The 15,055-nt window shown below is 48.4% G+C and overlaps 1 protein-coding gene across 4 annotated transcripts in view; it reads left to right on the top strand.

The window, feature by feature from the left end:
* The window catches only part of EFCAB5 (EF-hand calcium binding domain 5), a 592,664-nt gene that overhangs the window by 301,631 nt on the left and 275,978 nt on the right, over nt 1-15,055 (top strand). The gene's annotated exons all lie outside the window — the stretch shown is intronic.

Genomic DNA, 15,055 nt, shown 5'->3' with positions numbered 1-15,055 from the left:
GTCGTGGGGTGAGCTACTCTCTGTACGATTACGCGTTGATTCGGATCGCGCCGCTGGCCACCAATGTTAGAAAGGATAGACGGACCGGGAGGGTCGGCCGGGGTCAGGAGGAGAGGTCTCCGGGGAGAGCCGTCTCCAGCGATCGTACAGACAAGTAACTTCCTCCCCCCACAGACAGATACCACACACGGATAAGGTTCAGTGTTCTTTATAAGCACTTCTTAAGATACGGTTGAATGGTACAAGGAGGTCTGGACTCCGGGGTCCCCTCGATTCAAGTCTCTCAAAGCAGGGTAAGGGGTAGCGGGACAGTTTGTCTACCAGTCGGGTAGTTTGGATGAGATGATGCGTAGCTCACAATCCTCGAGCTTAGGTGGTACGGGCCGCGGCAGCACCAGCAGGTCCCGCAAAGATGGTCGATGTACGGTCCGCGGCAGCGCCAGCAGGTCCCGGTGAGGATGGTCGTTACGACGGGCCGCGGCAGCGCCAGCAGGTCCCGGAAAGATGGTCGATGTACGGTCCGCGGCAGCGCCAGCAGGTCCCGGTGAGGATGGTCGTTGCAACGGGCCGCGGCAGCGCCAGCAGGTCCCGACGAGGATGGATGTTGTAGAAGGCCGCGGCAGCGCCAGCAGGCAGGACGATGGTTCACAAGAGCGGGCTACGGCAGCGCCAGTAGTCCGTCAAGGCTGAGTTCTCTCGGTGTCTCTCGACTCCAGGATACAACTGCCTTCCTGCTCCGGAGTTGCCCCAGTTATAGGGCAGGCGCCCTTTGATGTCCGGACCCTCGCACTTGGAGGTCGGAGGGCCCGGGATGAAGGTGTCCAGACACCCAGCAGGGGTGGAGCCAGCGCCTGGGGGAGCTGGAGGCGATCGGCACCTGGCGGGGGAAGAGCTTTTGACACTTCGTCCTCCCATTGACCTGCCAAGTGGTCCGCTCACCTCCCGGGTGGATGGTGGTGCCGGGATGTCGGGGCCGGCCAGGCCCGGGGTTAGGGTCGGGGCGAGGCCACGCGGCCTCGTGGTGCAGGGCCCAAGATGGCGGCTTGAACCGGCCGGGGGAGCCGGTGGGGCTGGGCCCCGTGATGAGTAGAGGTCCGAGGGCAGAAGATCCGTCGGGAGACGGGGTACAGGTGCTTTTCGTGGATTATGCCTGGTGGGCCGGAGCTCGGGCCCCGTCGTGCGGGGAGGGAGTAAGCCCTTCGTGTGGCCTGTCCAACACTGCACCTTTCCTGCCTGTTTCTGCACCTCTTTTGCCTTTCTGTACCTCTGTTGCCACTTTCTGCACCCTTCGTGCCTCTTTCAGCACCTCTGTTACTTCTTTCTGCACCTCTCTTCCTTCTTTCTGCACCCCACCTGCCTCTTTCTGTACATCTCTTGCCTCTTTTTGCACCTCTGTTGGTTCTTTCTGCACTATTCTTGCTTCTTTCTGCACCGACTTGCCACTATCTGCACTTCTCTTGCTTCTTTCTACACCTCTGTTGCTTCTTTCAGCAATTCTCTTGCCTCTTCCTGCACTTTTCCTGCTTGTTTCTGCACCTTCCTTGTCTCTTTCTGCACTTCTATTGCCTCTTTCAGCACCTCTGTTGCTTCTTTCTGCACCCCTCCTGCCTCTTTCTGCACCCTCTTCCCTCTTTGTGCAACACTCTTGCCTCTTTCTACACCTCTCTTCCCTCTATCTGCACCCTTCGTCTCTCTTACAGCATCTCTGTTACTTCTTTTTCACCTTCTCTTGGTTCTTTCTGCACTGCTGTTGCCTCTTTCTGCATCCTTTTGCTTCGTTCTGCACTTCTCTCTCCTCTTTCTGCACCACTCTTGCCTCTTTCTGCACCTCTGATGCCTCTTTCTGCACTTCTATTGCCTCTTTCTGCACCTGCCTTGTTTCTTTCTGCAGCTGACTTGAATCTTTCAGCACCTCTGTTGTTTTTTTCTGAAGATCTCTTGCCTCTTTCTGCACCCCTCTTTTCTCTTTTAGCACCTCTCTTGCCTGTTTCTGCACCCCTGTTCCTTCTTTCTGCAACTCTCTTGCCTCTTTCTGTACCTCTTTTGCCTCTTTCTGCACCTCTGTTGGTTCTTTCTGCACTGTTATAGCTTCTTTCTGCACCTTACTTGCCTCTATCTGCACTTCTCTTGCTTCTTTCTACACCTGTTGCTTCTTTCAGCAATTCTCTTCCCTCTTCCTGCACTTCTCCTGCTTGTTTCTGCACCTTCCTTGTCTCTTTCTGCACTTCTCTTGCCTCTTTCAGCACCTCTGTTGCTTCTTTCTGCACCCCTCCTGCCTCTTTCTGCACCCCTCTTCCCCCTTTGTGCAACACTCTTGCCTCTTTCTACAACTCTCTTCCCTCTATCTGCACCCATCGTTCCTCTTACAGCACCTGTTACTTCTTTTTGAACTTCTCTTGGTTCTTTCTGCACTGCTGTTGCCTCTTTCTGTATCCTTTTGCTTCGTTCTGCACTTCTCTCTTCCCTCTTTCTGCACCACTCTTGCCTCTTTCAGCACCTTTGTTGCTCTTTTTCTGCAGATCTCTTGTCTCTTTCAGTACCTCTATTGCTTCTTTCTGCCCTTCTCTTCTTTCTTTCTCCACCCCTCCTGCCACTTTATGTACATCTCTTGCCTCTTTGTGCACCTCTCCTACCTCATTTTGCACCCCTTTTGCCTCTTTTTGCACCTCTGTTGGTTCTTTCTGCACTGCTCCTGCTTCTTTCTGCACCTCAGTGGCCTTTTCTTACACGTCTCGTGGTTCTTTCGAAACATCTGTTGCTTCTTTCAGCAATTCTCTTGCCTCTTTCTGCACTTCTCTTCCTTCTTTCTGCATCCCTCCTGCCTCTTTCTGTACTCTCTTGCCTCTTTGTGCACCTCCCCTATCTCCTTCTGCACCCCTTTTTGCACCTCTGTTGGTTCTTTCTGCACTGCTCTTGCTTCTTTCTGCACCTCAGTTGCCTCTTTTTGCACGTCTCGTGGTTCTTTCGAAACCTGTTGCTTCTTTCAGCAGTTCTCTTGCCTCTTTCTGCACTTCTCTTGCTTGCTTCTGCACCTCTCTTGTGTCTCTCTGCACCTCTTTCTGCACTTTACTTGCCTCTTTCGGCACCTCTGTTGCTTCTTTCTGCACCCCTCTTCACTCTTTGAGCAACTCTCTTCCCTCTTTCTGCACCACTCTTGCCTCTTTCTGTACCTCTGTTGCTTCTTTTTGCAGTTCTCCTGCCTCTTTATGCACGCCTTGTGCCTCCTTCTGCACCTCTGTTGCTTTTCTAGACCTCTGTTGCTTCTTTCAGCAATTCTCTTGCTCTTTCTGCACTTCTCTTGCCTTTTTCTGCACCTGTATTCCCTCTGAGTGCAACTCTCTAACCTCTTTCTACACCTTTCTTCCCTCTTTCTGCACCACTCTTTCCTCTTTCAGCACCTTTGTTGCTTTTTTCTGCAGATCTCTTGCCTCTTTCAGCACCTCTATTGCTTCTTTCTGCACTTCTCTTCTTTCTTTCTGCACTCCTCGTGCCTCCTTCTGTACCTCTGTGCTTCTTTCTGCATCCCCCTTGCCTATTTGAGCAGCTCTTTGCTTCTTTCTGCACTTTTCTCTCCTCTTTCTGCACCTTTGATGCTTCTTTCTGCAATTCTATTGCCTGTTTCTGCATCTCTCTTGCTTCTTTCTGCAGCTGACATGCCTCTTTCAGCACCTCTGTTGCTTTTTTCTGCAGATCTCCTGCCTCTTTCTGCACCTCACTTTCCTGTTTCAGCATCTCTGTTGCTTTTTTCTGCAGATCTCTTGCCTCTTTCTGCACCCCTCTTTTCTCTTCCAGCACCTCTCTCTGCAACCCTTTCCCCTCATTAGGCACCTCTCTTGACGCTTTCTGTACCTCTGTTGCCTCTTTCTGCACTTCTCTTGCTCTTCTCCACCCTTCGTGCCGCATTCAGCACCTCTATTACTTGTTTCTGTACTTCTCTTCCTACCTTGTGCACCTCGCTTGCTTATTTCTACACCTCACTTGCCTCTTTCAGCACCTCTGTTGCTTTTTTTCTTGAGATCTCTTCCCTCTTTCAGCATCTCTGTTGCTGTTTTCTGCAGATATCTTGCCTCTTTCTGTACCCCCTTTTCTCTTTCTGCACCTCTTCTGCCTCTTTCTGCACCCCTGTTCCCTCTTTCTACCTTTCCTGCCTGTTTCTGCACGTATCTTGCATCTTTCTGTACCTCTGTTGCCTCTCTTTCTGCACTTCTATTGCCTGTTTCTGTACCTCTCTTGCTTCTTTCTGCACATCACTTGCCTCTTTCAGCACCTTTATTGCTTTTTTCTGCAGATCTCTTGCCTCTTTCTCCACCTCTCTTGCCTCTATCTGCACTCCTGTTCCCTCTTTCTGCACCTTCCCTGCCTGTTTCTGCACATCTCTTGCCTCTTTCTGTACCTCTGTTGCCTGTTTCTGCACATCTCTTGCCTCTTTCTGTACCTCTGTTGCCTCTTTCTGCACTTCTCTTGCTCTGTCTGCACCCTTCGCGCTTCTTTCAGCACCTTTGTTACTTCTTTCTGCACTTCTCTTCCTTCTTTCTGCACCCGGTCCCTCTTTCTGCACCTTTCCTGCCTCTTTCTGCACGTATCTTGCATCTTTCTGTACCTCTGTTGCCTCTTTCTGCACTACTTTTGCCTCTTTCTGTACCTCTGTTGCTTCTTTCTCCACTTCTATTGCCTGTTTCTGTACCTTTCTTGGTTCTTTCTGCACATCACTTGCCTCTTTTTGCACTTTTGTTGCTTTTTTTCTGCAGATCTCTTTCTCCACCTCTCTAGCCTCTATCTGCACTCCTGTTCCCTCTTTCTGCACCTTTCCTTCCTGTTTCTGCACCTCTTTTGCCTTTCTGTACCTCTGTTGCCACTTTCTGCACCCTTCGTGCCTCTTTCAGCACCTCTGTTACTTCTTTCTGCACTTCTCTTCCTTCTTTCTGCACCCCACCTGCCTCTTTCTGCACTTCTATTGCCTCTTTCAGCACCTCTGTTGCTTCTTTCTGCACCCCTCCTGTCTCTTTCTGCACCCTCTTCCCTCTTTCTGCAACACTCTTGCCTCTTTCTACACCTCTCTTCCCTCTATCTGCACCCTTCGTCCCTCTTACAGCACCTCTGTTACTTCTTTTTGAACTTCTCTTGGTTCTTTCTGCACTGCTGTTGCCTCTTTCTGCATCCTTTTGCTTCGTTCTGCACTTCTCTCTCCTCTTTCTGCACCACTCTTGCCTCTTTCTGCACCTCTGATGCCTCTTTCTGCACTTCTATTGCCTCTTTCTGCACCTGCCTTGTTTCTTTCTGCAGCTGACTTGAATCTTTCAGCATCTCTGTTGTTTTTTTCTGAAGATCTCTTGCCTCTTTCTGCACCCCTCTTTTCTCTTTTAGCACCTCTCTTGCCTCTTTCTGCACCCCTGTTCCTTCTTTCTGCAACTCTCTTGCCTCTTTCTGTACCTCTTTTGCCTCTTTCTGCACCTCTGTTGGTTCTTTCTGCACTGTTATAGCTTCTTTCTGCACCTTACTTGCCTCTATCTGCACTTCTCTTGCTTCTTTCTACACCTGTTGCTTCTTTCAGCAATTCTCTTCCCTCTTCCTGCACTTCTCCTGCTTGTTTCTGCACCTTCCTTGTCTCTTTCTGCACTTCTCTTGCCTCTTTCAGCACCTCTGTTGCTTCTTTCTGCACCCCTCCTGCCTCTTTCTGCACCCCTCTTCCCCCTTTGTGCAACACTCTTGCCTCTTTCTACAACTCTCTTCCCTCTATCTGCACCCATCGTTCCTCTTACAGCACCTGTTACTTCTTTTTGAACTTCTCTTGGTTCTTTCTGCACTGCTTTTGCCTCTTTCTGTATCCTTTTGCTTCGTTCTGCACTTCTCTCATCCCCCTTTCTGCACCACTATTGCCTCTTTCAGCACCTTTGTTGCTCTTTTTCTGAAGATCTCTTTTCTCTTTCAGCACCTCTATTGCTTCTTTCTGCCCTTCTCTTCTTTCTTTCTCCACCCCTCCTGCCACTTTATGTACATCTCTTGCCTCTTTGTGCACCTCTCCTACCTCATTTTGCACCCCTTTTGCCTCTTTTTGCACCTCTGTTGGTTCTTTCTGCACTGCTCCTGCTTCTTTCTGCACCTCAGTGGCCTTTTCTTACACGTCTCGTGGTTCTTTCGAAACATCTGTTGCTTCTTTCAGCAATTCTCTTGCCTCTTTCTGCACTTCTCTTCCTTCTTTCTGCATCCCTCCTGCCTCTTTCTGTACTCTCTTGCCTCTTTGTGCACCTCCCCTACCTCCTTCTGCACCTCTTTTTGCACCTTTGTTGGTTCTTTCTGCACTGCTCTTGCTTCTTTCTGCACCTCAGTTGCCTCTTTTTGCACGTCTCGTGGTTCTTTCGAAACCTGTTGCTTCTTTCAGCAGTTCTCTTGCCTCTTTCTGCACTTCTCTTGCTTGCTTCTGCACCTCTCTTGTGTCTCTCTGCACCTCTTTCTGCACTTTAATTGCCTCTTTCGGCACCTCTGTGTCTTCTTTCTGCACCCCTCTTCACTCTTTGAGCAACTCTCTTGCCTCTTTCTACACCTCTCTTCCCTCTTTCTGCACCACTCTTGCCTCTTTCTGTACCTCTGTTGCTTCTTTTTGCAGTTCTCCTGCCTCTTTATGCACGCCTTGTGCCTCCTTCTGCACCTCTGTTGCTTCTTTCTAGACCTCTGTTGCTTCTTTCAGCAATTCTCTTGCTCTTTCTGCACTTCTCTTGCCTTTTTCTGCACCTGTATTCCCTCTGAGTGCAACTCTCTAACCTCTTTCTACACCTTTCTTCCCTCTTTCTGCACCACTCTTGCCTCTTTCAGCACCTTTGTTGCTTTTTTCTGCAGATCTCTTGCCTCTTTCAGCACCTCTATTGCTTCTTTCTGCACTTCTCTTCTTTCTTTCTGCACTCCTCGTGCCTCCTTCTGTACCTCTGTGCTTCTTTCTGGATCCCCCTTGCCTCTTTGAGCAGCTCTTTGCTTCTTTCTGCACTTTTCTCTCCTCTTTCTGCACCTTTGATACTTCTTTCTGCACTTCTATTGCCTGTTTCTGCATCTCTCTTGCTTGTTTCTGCAGCTGACATGCCTCTTTCAGCACCTCTGTTGCTTTTTTCTGCAGATCTCCTGCCTCTTTCTGCACCTCCCTTTCCTGTTTCAGCACCTCTGTTGCTTTTTTCTGCAGATCTCTTGCCTCTTTCTGCACCCCTCTTTTCTCTTCCAGCACCTCTCTCTGCAACCCTTTTCCCTCATTAGGCACCTCTCTTGACGCTTTCTGTACCTCTGTTGCCTCTTTCTGCACTTCTCTTGCTCTTCTCCACCCTTCGTGCCGCATTCAGCACCTCTATTACTTGTTTCTGTACTTCTCTTCCTTCCTTGTGCACCTTGCTTGCTTATTTCTACACCTCACTTGCCTCTTTCAGCACCTCTGTTGCTTTTTTTCTTGAGATCTCTTCCCTCTTTCAGCATCTCTGTTGCTGTTTTCTGCAGATATCTTGCCTCTTTCTGTACCCCCTTTTCTCTTTCTGCACCTCTTCTGCCTCTTTCTGCACCTTTCCTGCCTGTTTCTGCACGTATCTTGCATCTTTCTGTACCTCTGTTGCCTCTCTTTCTGCACCGCTTTTGCCTCTTTCTGCACCCTTCGCGCCTCTTTCAGCACCTCTGTTGCTTCTTTCTGCACTTCTATTGCCTGTTTCTGTACCTCTCTTGCTTCTCTCTGCACATCACTTGCCTCTTTCAGCACCTTTGTTGCTTTTTTCTGCAGATCTCTTGCCTCTTTCTCCACCTCTCTTGCCTCTATCTGCACTCCTGTTCCCTCTTTCTGCACCTTCCCTGCCTGTTTCTGCACATCTCTTGCCTCTTTCTGTACCTCTGTTGCCTGTTTCTGCACATCTTATGCCTCTTTCTGTACCTCTGTTGCCTCTTTCTGCACTTCTCTTGCTCTTTCTGCACCCTTCGCGCTTCTTTCAGCACCTGTTACTTCTTTCTGCACTTCTCTTCCTTCTTTCTGCACCCGTTCCCTCTTTCTGCACCTTTCCTGCCTCTTTCTGCACGTATCTTGCATCTTTCTGTACCTCTGTTGCCTCTTTCTGCACTACTTTTGCCTCTTTCTGTACCTCTGTTGCTTCTTTCTCCACTTCTATTGCCTGTTTCTGTACCTCTCTTGGTTCTTTCTGCACATCACTTGCCTCTTTTTGCACCTTTGTTGCTTTTTTTCTGCAGATCTCTTTCTCCACCTCTCTAGCCTCTATCTGCACTCCTGTTCCCTCTTTCTGCACCTTTCCTTCCTGTTTCTGCACCTCTTTTGCCTTTCTGTACCTCTGTTGCCACTTTCTGCACCCTTCGTGCCTCTTTCAGCACCTCTGTTACTTCTTTCTGCACTTCTCTTCCTTCTTTCTGCACCCCACCTGCCTCTTTCTGTACATCTCTTGCCTCTTTTTGCACCTCTGTTGGTTCTTTCTGCACTATTCTTGCTTCTTTCTGCACCGACTTGCCACTATCTGCACTTCTCTTGCTTCTTTCTACACCTCTGTTGCTTCTTTCAGCAATTCTCTTGCCTCTTCCTGCACTTCTGCTTGTTTCTGCACCTTCCTTGTCTCTTTCTGCACTTCTATTGCCTCTTTCAGCACCTCTGTTGCTTCTTTCTGCACCCCTCCTGCCTCTTTCTGCACCCTCTTCCCTCTTTGTGCAACACTCTTGCCTCTTTCTACACTACTCTTCCCTCTATCTGCACCCTTCGTCCCTCTTACAGCACCTCTGTTACTTCTTTTTGAACTTCTCTTGGTTCTTTCTGCACTGCTGTTGCCTCTTTCTGCATCCTTTTGCTTCGTTCTGCACTTCTCTCTCCTCTTTCTGCACCACTCTTGCCTCTTTCTGCACCTCTGATGCCTCTTTCTGCACTTCTATTGCCTCTTTCTGCACCTGCCTTGTTTCTTTCTGCAGCTGACTTGAATCTTTCAGCATCTCTGTTGTTTTTTTCTGAAGATCTCTTGCCTCTTTCTGCACCCCTCTTTTCTCTTTTAGCACCTCTCTTGCCTCTTTCTGTACCCCTGTTCCTTCTTTCTGCAACTCTCTTGCCTCTTTCTGTACCTCTTTTGCCTCTTTCTGCACCTCTGTTGGTTCTTTCTGCACTGTTCTAGCTTCTTTCTGCACCTTACTTGCCTCTATCTGCACTTCTCTTGCTTCTTTCTACACCTGTTGCTTCTTTCAGCAATTCTCTTCCCTCTTCCTGCACTTCTCCTGCTTGTTTCTGCACCTTCCTTGTCTCTTTCTGCACTTCTCTTGCCTCTTTCAGCACCTCTGTTGCTTCTTTCTGCACCCCTCATGCCTCTTTCTGCACCCCTCTTCCCCCTTTGTGCAACACTCTTGCCTCTTTCTACAACTCTCTTCCCTCTATCTGCACCCATCATTCCTCTTACAGCACCTGTTACTTCTTTTTGAACTTCTCTTGGTTCTTTCTGCACTGCTGTTGCCTCTTTCTGTATCCTTTTGCTTCGTTCTGCACTTCTCTCATCCCTCTTTCTGCACCACTATTGCCTCTTTCAGCACCTTTGTTGCTCTTTTTCTGAAGATCTCTTTTCTCTTTCAGCACCTCTATTGCTTCTTTCTGCCCTTCTCTTCTTTCTTTCTCCACCCCTCCTGCCACTTTATGTACATCTCTTGCCTCTTTGTGCACCTCTCCTACCTCATTTTGCACCCCTTTTGCCTCTTTTTGCACCTCTGTTGGTTCTTTCTGCACTACTCCTGCTTCTTTCTGCACCTCAGTGGCCTTTTCTTACACGTCTCGTGGTTCTTTCGAAACATCTGTTGCTTCTTTCAGCAATTCTCTTGCCTCTTTCTGCACTTCTCTTCCTTCTTTCTGCATCCCTCCTGCCTCTTTCTGTACTCTCTTGCCTCTTTGTGCACCTCCCCTACCTCCTTCTGCACCTCTTTTTGCACCTTTGTTGGTTCTTTCTGCACTGCTCTTGCTTCTTTCTGCACCTCAGTTGCCTCTTTTTGCACGTCTCGTGGTTCTTTCGAAACCTGTTGCTTCTTTCAGCAGTTCTCTTGCCTCTTTCTGCACTTCTCTTGCTTGCTTCTGCACCTCTCTTGTGTCTCTCTGCACCTCTTTCTGCACTTTACTTGCCTCTTTCGGCACTTCTGTTGCTTCTTTCTGCACCCCTCTTCACTCTTTGAGCAACTCTCTTGCCTCTTTCTACACCTCTCTTCCCTCTTTCTGCACCACTCTTGCCTCTTTCTGTACCTCTGTTGCTTCTTTTTGCAGTTCTCCTGCCTCTTTATGCACGCCTTGTGCCTCCTTCTGCACCTCTGTTGCTTCTTTCTAGACCTCTGTTGCTTCTTTCAGCAATTCTCTTGCTCTTTCTGCACTTCTCTTGCCTTTTTCTGCACCTGTATTCCCTCTGAGTGCAACTCTCTAACCTCTTTCTGCACCTGTATTCCCTCTTTCTGCACCACTCTTGCCTCTTTCAGCACCTTTGTTGCTTTTTTCTGCAGATCTCTTGCCTCTTTCAGCACCTCTATTGCTTCTTTCTGCACTTCTCTTCTTTCTTTCTGCACTCCTCGTGCCTCCTTCTGTACCTCTGTGCTTCTTTCTGCATCCCCCTTGCCTCTTTGAGCAGCTCTTTGCTTCTTTCTGCACTTTTCTCTCCTCTTTCTGCACCTTTGATACTTCTTTCTGCACTTCTATTGCCTGTTTCTGCATCTCTCTTGCTTGTTTCTGCAGCTGACATGCCTCTTTCAGCACCTCTGTTGCTTTTTTCTGCAGATCTCCTGCCACTTTCTGTACCCCACTTTCCTGTTTCAGCACCTCTGTTGCTTTTTTCTGCAGATCTCTTGCCTCTTTCTGCACCCCTCTTTTCTCTTCCAGCACCTCTCTCTGCAACCCTTTTCCCTCATTAGGCACCTCTCTTGACGCTTTCTGTACCTCTGTTGCCTCTTTCTGCACTTCTCTTGCTCTTCTCCACCCTTCGTGCCGCATTCAGCACCTCTATTACTTGTTTCTGTACTTCTCTTCCTTCCTTGTGCACCTTGCTTGCTTATTTCTACACCTCACTTGCCTCTTTCAGCACCTCTGTTGCTTTTTTTCTTGAGATCTCTTCCCTCTTTCAGCATCTCTGTTGCTGTTTTCTGCAGATATCTTGCCTCTTTCTGTACCCCCTTTTGTCTTTCTGCACCTCTTCTGCCTCTTTCTGCACCCCTGTTCCCTCTTTCTGCACCTTTCCTGCCTGTTTCTGCACGTATCTTGCATCTTTCTGTACCTCTGTTGCCTCTCTTTCTGCACCGCTTTTGCCTCTTTCTGCACCCTTCGCGCCTCTTTCAGCACCTCTGTTGCTTCTTTCTGCTCTTCTATTGCCTGTTTCTGTACCTCTCTTGCTTCTTTCTGCACATCACTTGCCTCTTTCAGCCACTTTGTTGCTTTTTTCTGCAGATCTCTTGCCTCTTTCTCCACCTCTCTTGCCTCTATCTGCACTCCTGTTCCCTCTTTCTGCACCTTCCCTGCCTGTTTCTGCACATCTCTTTCCTCTTTCTGTACCTCTGTTGCCTGTTTCTGCACATCTCCTGCCTCTTTCTGTACCTCTGTTGCCTCTTTCTGCACTTCTCTTGCTCTTTCTGCACCCTTCGCGCTTCTTTCAGCACCTGTTACTTCTTTCTGCACTTCTCTTCCTTCTTTCTGCACTCGTTCCCTCTTTCTGCACCTTTCCTGCCTCTTTCTGCACGTATCTTGTATCTTTCTGTACCTCTGTTGCCTCTTTCTGCACTACTTTTGCCTCTTTCTGTACCTCTGTTGCTTCTTTCTCCACTTCTATTGCCTGTTTCTGTACCTCTCTTGGTTCTTTCTGCACATCACTTGCCTCTTTTTGCACCTTTGTTGCTTTTTTTCTGCAGATCTCTTTCTCCACCTCTCTAGCCTCTATCTGCACTCCTGTTCCCTCTTTCTGCACCTTTCCTGCCTGTTTCTGCACCTCTTTTGCCTTTCTGTACCTCTGTTGCCACTTTCTGCACCCTTCGTGCCTCTTTCAGCACCTCTGTTACTTCTTTCTGCACTTCTCTTCCTTCTTTCTGCACCCCACCTGCCTCTTTATGTACATCTCTTGCCTCTTTTTGCACCTCTGTTGGTTCTTTCTGCACTATTCTTGCTTCTTTCTGCACCGACTTGCCACTATCTGCACTTCTCTTGCTTCTTTCTACACCTCTGCTGCTTCTTTCAGCAATTCTCTTGCCTCTTCCTGCACTTCTCCTGCTTGTTTCTGCACCTTCCTTGTCTCTTTCTGCACTTCTATTGCCTCTTTCAGCACCTCTGTTGCTTCTTTCTGCACCCCTCCTGCCTCTTTCTGCACCCTCTTCCCTCTTTGTGCAACACTCTTGCCTCTTTCTACACCTCTCTTCCCTCTATCTGCACCCTTCGTCCCTCTTACAGCACCTCTGTTACTTCTTTTTGAACTTCTCTTGGTTCTTTCTGCACTGCTGTTGCCTCTTTCGGCATCCTTTTGCTTCGTTCTACACTTCTCTCTCCTCTTTCTGCACCACTCTTGCCTCTTTCTGCACCTCTGATGCCTCTTTCTGCACTTCTATTGCCTCTTTCTGCACCTGCCTTGTTTCTTTCTGCAGCTGACTTGAATCTTTCAGCACCTCTGTTGTTTTTTTCTGAAGATCTCTTGCCTCTTTCTGCACCCCTCTTTTCTCTTTTAGCACCTCTCTTGCCTCTTTCTGCACCCCTGTTCCTTCTTTCTGCAACTCTCTTGCCTCTTTCTGTACCTCTTTTGCCTCTTTCTGCACCTCTGTTGGTTCTTTCTGCACTGTTCTAGCTTCTTTCTGCACCTTACTTGCCTCTATCTGCACTTCTCTTGCTTCTTTCTACACCTGTTGCTTTTTTCAGCAATTCTCTTCCCTCTTCCTGCACTTCTCCTGCTTGTTTCTGCACCTTCCTTGTCTCTTTCTGCACTTCTATTGCCTCTTTCAGCACCTCTGTTGCTTCTTTCTGCACCCCTCCTGCCTCTTTCTGCACCCTCTTCCCTCTTTGTGCAACACTCTTGCCTCTTTCTACACCTCTCTTCCCTCTTATCTGCACCCTTCGTCCCTCTTACAGCACCTCTGTTACTTCTTTTTGAACTTCTCTTGGTTCTTTCTGCACTGCTGTTGCCTCTTTCGGCATCCTTTTGCTTCGTTCTGCACTTCTCTCTCCTCTTTCTGCACCACTCTTGCCTCTTTCTGCACCTCTGATGCCTCTTTCTGCACTTCTATTGCCTCTTTCTGCACCTGCCTTGTTTCTTTCTGCAGCTGACTTGAATCTTTCAGCACCTCTGTTGTTTTTTTCTGATGATCTCTTGCCTCTTTCTGCACCCCTCTTTTCTCTTTTAGCACCTCTCTTGCCTCTTTCTGCACCCCTGTTCCTTCTTTCTGCAACTCTCTTGCCTCTTTCTGTACCTCTTTTGCCTCTTTCTGCACCTCTGTTGGTTCTTTCTGCACTGTTCTAGCTTCTTTCTGCACCTTACTTGCCTCTATCTGCACTTCTCTTGCTTCTTTCTACACCTGTTGCTTCTTTCAGCAATTCTCTTCCCTCTTCCTGCACTTCTCCTGGTTGTTTCTGCACCTTCCTTGTCTCTTTCTGCACTTCTCTTGCCTCTTTCAGCACCTCTGTTGCTTCTTTCTGCACCCCTCCTGCCTCTTTCTGCACCCCTCTTCCCCCTTTGTGCAACACTCTTGCCTCTTTCTACAACTCTCTTTCCTCTATCTGCACCCATCGTTCCTCTTACAGCACCTGTTACTTCTTTTTGAACTTCTCTTGGTTCTTTCTGCACTGCTGTTGCCTCTTTCTGTATCCTTTTGCTTCGTTCTGCACTTCTCTCTTCCCTCTTTCTGCACCACTCTTGCCTCTTTCAGCACCTTTGTTGCTCTTTTTCTGCAGATCTCTTGTCTCTTTCAGCACCTCTATTGCTTCTTTCTGCCCTTCTCTTCTTTCTTTCTCCACCCCTCCTGCCACTTTATGTACATCTCTTGCCTCTTTGTGCACCTCTCCTACCTCATTTTGCACCCCTTTTGCCTCTTTTTGCACCTCTGTTGGTTCTTTCTGCACTGCTCCTGCTTCTTTCTGCACCTCAGTGGCCTTTTCTTACACGTCTCGTGGTTCTTTCGAAACATCTGTTGCTTCTTTCAGCAATTCTCTTGCCTCTTTCTGCACTTCTCCTCCTTCTTTCTGCATCCCTCCTGCCTCTTTCTGTACTCTCTTGCCTCTTTCTGCACCTCCCCTACCTCCTTCTGCACCCCTTTTTGCACCTCTGTTGGTTTTTTCTGCACTGCTCTTGCTTCTTTCTGCACCTCAGTTGCCTCTTTTTGCACGTCTCGTGGTTCTTTCGAAACCTGTTGCTTCTTTCAGCAGTTCTCTTGCCTCTTTCTGCACTTCTCTTGCTTGCTTCTGCACCTCTCTTGTGTCTCTCTGCACCTCTTTCTGCACTTTACTTGCCTCTTTCGGCACCTCTGTTGCTTCTTTCTGCACCCCTCTTCACTCTTTGAGCAAATCTCTTGCCTCTTTCTACACCTCTCTTCCCTCTTTCTGCACCACTCTTGCCTCTTTCTGTAGCTCTGTTGCTTCTTTTTGCAGTTCTCCTGCCTCTTTATGCACGCCTTGTGCCTCCTTCTGCACCTCTGTTGCTTCTTTCTAGACCTCTGTTACTTCTTTCAGCAATTCTCTTGCTCTTTCTGCACTTCTCTTGCCTTTTTCTGCACCTGTATTCCCTCTGAGTGCAACTCTCTAACCTCTTTCTACACATTTCTTCCCTCTTTCTGCACCACTCTTGCCTCTTTCAGCACCTTTGTTGCTTTATTCTGCAGATCTCTTTCCTCTTTCAGCACCTCTATTGCTTCTTTCTGCACTTCTCTTCTTTCTTTCTGCACTCCTCGTGCCTCCTTCTGTACCTCTGTGCTTCTTTCTGCATCCCCCTTGCCTCTTTGAGCAGCTCTTTGCTTCTTTCTGCACTTTTCTCTCCTCTTTCTGCACCTTTGATGCTTCTTTCTGCACTTCTATTGCCTGTTTCTGCATCTCTCTTGCTTCTTTCTGCAGCTGACATGCCTCTTT

Source organism: Triturus cristatus, chromosome 3_2 (genome assembly GCF_964204655.1).
Source record: "Triturus cristatus chromosome 3_2, aTriCri1.1, whole genome shotgun sequence".
Lineage (NCBI taxonomy): Eukaryota > Metazoa > Chordata > Amphibia > Caudata > Salamandridae > Triturus > Triturus cristatus.
Note: the sequence above shows the minus strand (reverse complement) of the source record. Positions and strands in the feature narration are given on the sequence as shown.